Source organism: Amblyomma maculatum, chromosome 1, assembly GCF_055883805.1.
Source record: "Amblyomma maculatum isolate TAMU_Amacu chromosome 1, ASM5588380v1, whole genome shotgun sequence".
NCBI classification, from domain to species: Eukaryota; Metazoa; Arthropoda; class Arachnida; order Ixodida; family Ixodidae; genus Amblyomma; species Amblyomma maculatum.
Genome location: NC_139344.1, coordinates 103,881,833 through 103,889,555, shown reverse-complemented (window position 1 = coordinate 103,889,555; position 7,723 = coordinate 103,881,833).

Below are 7,723 nucleotides of genomic sequence, written 5' to 3'. Positions count from 1 at the left end.
GGTGAAACGACAGCCGAACGGCAAACACCGCACGATAAAAAAAGAGAGCACGACACGAGGCTGATTAGCAATTTTGTCATGCATAGTGCAGTTACAATAAGAAAACATAGAAGGAGGGGATTGAAGAGAAGACAGGAGCAAGAATATTGGCTCAAAGAACTAGAACGATGCTGCAGGACGATCTGGATCTGAGCTAGTTGATTCGTGTCCAAGGTGAAACGACCGTCGAACGGGGAACACCGCACAAAAAAGGAATAGAACACGACACTAGGCTGCCTCTTCTCGTGTTCTCTTTATGGTGAGGTGTTTCTCGTTCGGCTGTCGTTTCACGTTTTCACACGGCACCAGGCTACCCCGTATCTGTTCACTTCTTGTGGGGTGTTTCTCATTCCGCTGTCGTTTCGTCTTTCATGGCGAATTCGAATGGGAGAGCAAGTCCACTCGAGAGCAAGTGCTCTCAGACAAGCGGGCGCCCTCCAGTGGGAGAGCCGGAGTATTGTAACGAAGTGTTCGCACGTTGAACTTTCTTGACGGCACGACGGCTCCGCCGCATTGAAGAAAGGGACCAGGCGATTTCGTTTGATAACATAAGTTAACTGAATTTAATAAAGATGAACTCAAACAATAATTAAAGCGAATCCAATAGTACCAAATAAACAACTAATTCAAATTAACAACACATCAGTCCGCCAACGCGACATCTTCCGAGCAGGGGTCCCGAGCAGCAGCTCGGATGGTCGCCGTCCTCCCTTACTTGCCGCCAAAACCCCTCTGTCAACGTTCTTCAGGATTCTCCAGGCAGTGTTTGTTACCAGGCGGAAATGCGCTTATCGGAGCCAATGAGACGACTTTCTTTACAGCTGAGAAACCAATAGGACGCCGGTGCCCGCGAGGTTGTTTCCTGGCGAGCACCGCGTGAATTTCTAGAAGACGCGGCGCATCTCCGCCTGGCACCCAAACACACAAAAGGTAAACCAAAAACACATGGGCCGCAAGGACGCAGACGGCACAAAACACAAAGCTCCGTCCGTGCTCTCAGCCGTCGCCCCCAAGCCCTCAGGCGTTAACCGGTTGGGACGCGAGCTTTCAACAGCTCGCCTCCTTCACAGCCGTTAACCATTTTCCGAACGGCGTACATCGTGAATACCCCCCCAAGAAGAAGGGGAAAGCACAGCGACGCCGTGCAAAAGAAAAAAAAGGACCGCTCCCCGGCTGTGCACGGGTCCGGAAAACGGCGCGCGACATAGGCATAGCTCGCTATGCGACACCTCCCCCCTATGAAAAAGAGTGTCCCACTCGGTCACAATCATGCCCGTACAAATAAACCGCAAGGAAATGCTATGAATAACTATGTACAAGGTTCAAAAATGAAATTACGTCTACTGGATAGGACCACACAACAATACCAAAATTGAATAAAATATACGCAATGCCGAAAAAACGAGAAAATATAAATGTCAGGTGAAACAGATTACAACCAGGAAGGTAGAGAAGAACACTTACACGCAATAAAACATTGGCATATCAGTCAAAATGTTACAGGGCACACTCAAAATGTCCACTTGCACGTATTCACACAAAACACAAAACATTCGGGAGTATATACAAAGTCACGGCGGATTAATTAACACTTCCGTCCGCGCTGTAATACATCTCGGTATCACTGTCATAATCGGTCCTTACTCCTTTGGGGTTGGTGCGAGTTCCCGTGGGTCTACACTGAAATGTTGATTCGGAGTATGAATATGTCTCAGTCGCACTTCCAGCAGAGGTACCGCGATCACTGTTTTTCACGGTCGAGGCCGCTACACGTTTTGGCCTTGCGGAGACACGAACACAGCGCTCAAACGCATGCACACCATCACCACGATCACCGTTTGCTGACTCGTCGTCGGCGTCCTCATCAGAAGCAAGCCGTGGGTGGTAGTGTTTCAGACGTTCAGCGTTGACGACATCCCGCTTTCGGCCGGTGCGATCGATGACCTCCCAGTTATTTTCTGATACCTTCCGGAGCAGACGGAACGGCCCGTGGTATCTGTGGAGCAGTTTGGTGGTCTTTCCTTTCGATCGAGAAGGCGTCCACAGGTACACAAGGTCTCCCGGATAGAAAACAGCATCCCGTCGTTTGGAGTCGTATGCCCTTTTGTTCTTTTCTTGCCGGTCTTTCTCACGCTGAGCTACGACTTGGCGCGCCTGGCGAAGCCGGTGCACCACCTTGTGAGCATCCACTTCGTCACAGTCGACCTGCGCGACACCGAGGGCCACCTCAACAGGAAGTGTTGGCTCGTGTCCGTGAAGAAGAAAAAACGGTGAAAAACCTGTCGTTTCGTGTTGCGACGAATTATAGGCGAAAAGGACATAAGGCAGGAATTCGTCCCAGTCCCGATGATGCGAGGAGACATACATGCTGAGCATGTCGGCAAGCGTGCGGTTGAAACGTTCGCACAAGCCATTGGTTTGCGGGTGGTACGCTGTTGTTTTCACGTGGTCTGTACCCATGGCTTTAAATATTTCCTCAATCAAGGAAGCAACAAAATGTTGTCCGCGGTCCGTAATGATGCGGCCTGGTGCCCCGTGGCGTAGGACGATCTCTCGCACAAAGCCCTGCGCGGCCTCAGCAGCTGTAGCCGCCGGGCATGCTACTGCTTCGACCCACTTCGTGTGGTAATCAGTCATCACGAGGATGTAGCGGTTTCCGGATTGACTCTTCGTAAATGGTCCCAAAAAGTCCATTCCAACCTGTTTAAAAGGCATTCCCACCGCGGGAAGAGGCTGGAGAAACCCGATTGGTTTGCCCGGTGGGGCTTTGCGCGTCTGGCAGTCAGGGCACGACAGCACGTAGTTTGACACCTGCGCGAACATCTTAGGCCAGAAGTAACGCCTACGTATCTTCTCCCATGTGCGCTTGACCCCGAGGTGCCCCGCCGTGAGATCATCGTGGCAGCCCCTTAGCACCTCTGACCGCAAACATTTTGGTACAACCAGTGCGTCGTAGTCTGACTCGAAACCTTTCGCTCGCCTGTGCAACACACCGTTGATCATTCGAAAACACCGTGCCGTCTTTTTCAGTGTTCTGGCAACGGGTGAATCCGGGTTCTCCAGGTGTCCTATCACTTCCCTCATCCAAGGGTCTTCCCTCTGCTTCATGCCTACATCCACGCGACCTAGCACAAGCAGCGGTGCAAAGTTATCTTCACTAACCGGTGCCGGCTCGCGTGGCAGGCGAGAAAGGGTGTCTGCATCTGCGTTCTTCAAACCTGGGCGGTGTTTGAGAGTCAGGTCAAACTCTTGCAACAGCAGGGACCATCTCATGAGGCGTCCATTCGGATTCTTGACATTCATCAGCCATGCGAGGCTGGCTTGATCTGTGATCACGGTGAAGTTACTGCCGAATATATAAGGTCGAAACTGCCTACAGGCGTAAACGACAGCCAGACATTCCTTTTCCGTGGTGCTGTAATTAGCTTCCGCTTTGTTGAGATGACGGCTGGCGTAGGCGATGACATGTTCCCGACCCTCGTCTTTTTGAACCAGCACAGCACCAAGACCGTAGTCACAGGCATCCGTATGGATTTCGATGGGCTTGCCTGGCTCGAATTGACGCAGAACTGGCGCCGTAGTCAGCTTCTCTTTGAGCGCTTGCATGGCCGCCTCGCATGCCGTGTCCCACTCAAACGAAACATTCTTTCTTGTCAAATTAGTCAAAGGTCGGGAGATTAGGGAGAAATCCTTGATGAAACGCCGATAATAATTGCAGATTCCCAGGAAACTCTGAACTCCTTTCTTGTTTTTTGGCGCTGGGAGCTTTTCGATCGCGGCTATTTTGTCCGGATCTGGTCTGATGTTCTCTCCAGTCAGCACGTGCCCGAGATACCTGATTTCTTGTTGCGCGAAGCTGCATTTTTCCGGCTTCAGACGCAAGTTGGCTTCATCAAGAGCGCTTAACACCTTTTCCAAGTCCTCTAGGTGAGTTTTCATGGTCCTCGAGAAAATGACAATGTCATCCAAATAGGCCAAACACACCCTCCAGAGAAGACCACTCAAAACTTTGTTGATCATCCTCTGGAATGTCGCGGGAGCATTGCACAGACCGAAAGGAACGACATTGAACTCATACAGACCGGAGCCGCATGCGAATGCTGTCTTCGACTTGTCCTCTTCGCGGATTCCTACCTGCCAATAGCCTGAAGTGAGGTCAAGCGTCGTGAAATATCGAGAACCCTGCAGCAGATCCAAAATGTCATCGATTCGCGGTAATGGGTGCACGTCTTTCTCGGTAACCGCGTTCACCCTTCGGAAATCAACGCAGAAACGCCAACCTCCCTGCGGCTTTTTCACGAGAACGACGGGCGATGACCAGGGACTGTGCGACTCTCTGATCACTCCGTCACGAAGCATCTCTTCCACTTGCGCTTTAATGACCTCCCTCTCGAAGGGTGAGTGGCGGTACGGATGTTGACAAATGGGTGCTGAGCTGCCCGTGTTTATAGTATGCTCCGTTACGTGAGTGCGCTGAATCGGATTGTGCTCGCCGGTAAACAGGTGACGAAACTTATGAATAACGGACAAGAGCTCATCCCTCTCAGATGGCGTCAGGTGTGGCCCAGTTTGGACGTCAAAGTCCTCTGTCGCAGTGGGGTCGTGTGGCACGGCGAGTCCGAGTTGCGCCTCATGAAGTGATGTGGCCCAGCCGATCTTCGCGTCGCGATGTACCACTATCGGCAGCAAGGTAGGGTTTGCAACACGGACGATTCCGATCCCACCAACCACGTTCACGACGGTCCGCGCCACCTGCAGTCCACTTCTAAGGGTTGACTTTGGCTCGACAAGCTGAATTCCGTCTCTCGGTATGTGTACCCTTAAAATGGCTTCCGTACGAGGCTCGATGGAAACTTGGTCTTTACTTCGTGCAGTGACCACATTTGACTGCGATTGCACGCTAGTATTGAGGTGCAGCTGGTACACTTCACTCCCTATTTTTAGTTGTTTACGGAGGAAGTCAATCAGCAGGTTTGCCTGCCGGCAAAATGGGAGCCCTCCTATCAACTCATAAGGGCAGTCCTTGAGGACAATGAATCTTACGCTGAATCTGGTCGATCCGAATTGAAGCACTACTTCTGTTTCTCCTACAGGTGCTAATAAGTCTCCGCTGATTCCTTTGATAAAAGCAGTGCCCTCAGTTAGTTCGACTTTTGAAGCAATTTTAGCCGCGAAGCTGGAAGAAATGATGTTTACGGAGGCGCCAGTGTCGATGAGAAGGGTGGTCTTCAAATTATTTGCCTCGACTTGGACCGTGAGGAGTTGGTCTTCGGTCATCACGCTCACAGATCGGCCAGGCTGACCACCTAAGCCCGGCCGTTCCCGTTTCCCGGATTGGGAGCCTGCTCGTCGCGCGCATTTCTCTGTTCGCGGTCCTCGTCTCTCCATCGCTGGCGACAATTCCGAGCTATGTGACCGCTTCGGTTACAGTAGCGGCATCGCGGCCGTCCGTCGTCGTCACGCGAGGTTCTCTGGGGCAATGGAGCGCGCCTACGAAAAATTTCTTCTTCCATTGTCTTTAGACGTCCGGATAATGATTCTAGAGAGGCGGCGATCGCCTTGAAATCTTGCTCACCTGCGAGCCTTTGTTGTTGACCATGGAAGGCAGCAGTGTAGGTGGGAAGTAGGTGGTGCTGCCCAGATCCCGGCACAGTCAACGGACGAGGCTCGTTGTTAGCGCTGCCAGCTGTTGGCAAGATGTCCGAACTACAAACACAGGGTCCCGTTGCCAGGTAGGTGGTGTTTGCTGCGGTGGCCGGCAGCACCCGGGAAGTGAAACCCATCAGCGCGGTCCGACTGAGGCGTTGCAGTGTCTGCAGGAAGTCGGCGCAGCTGGACGGATCGGATATTATCATCTTCTCCATTGTCGCCGGTTGCAGGCCCCGCAGCAGATGACGCAATTTGTCTTCTTCCGGCATTTTGCGGTCGACCCTGGCGCACAGCTGCAGCACATCATAAAAATATTGCTCCGGAGTCTCCGACGGCAGGTGTATTCGATTCTGCAGCCGAAGGTGAGCGATTTCCGTCGCGTGGCGGCTGCTGAAGCAGGTCTTGAGCTTCGCCGCCCAGTCACTCCACGAAATCGGCGCACCGGTAAGCAGCTGTGTGGTGTGCCACTTCTTCGCATCGCCATCAAGGGCAAGGTACAAAAATTTCACCTTTGTGTCGTCGTCCCAAGCGTTCAACGATGATACGTGCTCGTAGCAGGTCAGCCATTCCGCCACGGACTCCTCAGGGGTTCCCTTAAAAACAGGAGGGGGGATGGACATCCTCTGTTGAGAGCTCGTCATCGTAGCGAAGTCAGCTGTCGCCTGCATGTCCGGATCACTCCTGAGATGGGGGCGCATCTCCGGTAGAGCGGGGTCGTCGTTACCCCGCACCTCCACCACTTGTAACGAAGTGTTCGCACGTTGAACTTTCTTGACGGCACGACGGCTCCGCCGCATTGAAGAAAGGGACCAGGCGATTTCGTTTGATAACATAAGTTAACTGAATTTAATAAAGATGAACTCAAACAATAATTAAAGCGAATCCAATAGTACCAAATAAACAACTAATTCAAATTAACAACACATCAGTCCGCCAACGCGACATCTTCCGAGCAGGGGTCCCGAGCAGCAGCTCGGATGGTCGCCGTCCTCCCTTACTTGCCGCCAAAACCCCTCTGTCAACGTTCTTCAGGATTCTCCAGGCAGTGTTTGTTACCAGGCGGAAATGCGCTTATCGGAGCCAATGAGACGACTTTCTTTACAGCTGAGAAACCAATAGGACGCCGGTGCCCGCGAGGTTGTTTCCTGGCGAGCACCGCGTGAATTTCTAGAAGACGCGGCGCATCTCCGCCTGGCACCCAAACACACAAAAGGTAAACCAAAAACACATGGGCCGCAAGGACGCAGACGGCACAAAACACAAAGCTCCGTCCGTGCTCTCAGCCGTCGCCCCCAAGCCCTCAGGCGTTAACCGGTTGGGACGCGAGCTTTCAACAGCTCGCCTCCTTCACAGCCGTTAACCATTTTCCGAACGGCGTACATCGTGAATACCCCCCCAAGAAGAAGGGGAAAGCACAGCGACGCCGTGCAAAAGAAAAAAAAGGACCGCTCCCCGGCTGTGCACGGGTCCGGAAAACGGCGCGCGACATAGGCATAGCTCGCTATGCGACAGTATAATCATTGGCTTCCAATGGCTTTTCCTTCGTTGATAGCACCCGAGTAATCCGAGTTCACTCCCGGCTGCTCTGTCTTCGAAAGCGAGAGTAGAGGAAGTCACATGACACATGCATGGCATAAAGCGTCATTTCTGCAAAGCGTCGCGTCGGTGCTCGGCGAGCTGTTCGGAATCAAGCGAATTTGCGTCAGGAGGGGAAAGCATTGCTCGGGTCCTGTATGCGTATTTGAGAGTCGCTGCTGGCATCGAAAGGGCCAAAGGAGGCAAATCGCCGCGCTGTGAACACAAAGGCATTCAAAACAAGCGGTTCTTCACGATGCGTTGGCCTCTCCTCGGGTTGTAACTGCCGCCGCTGCGGACAGGCGGAGAACGCTGGGGAGAGAAATGCGGTCACGTGGTCGTGGCGCGGCGCTCTGGACACGCAGAGACAGAAAGCGTTCCCCGTGGGAGGACAGTCGCTCGGCGCTCTCCTGTACTGCTCTGCAATGCTCGGCGCCTCTGCTCTCGTCCCCCCAACCGA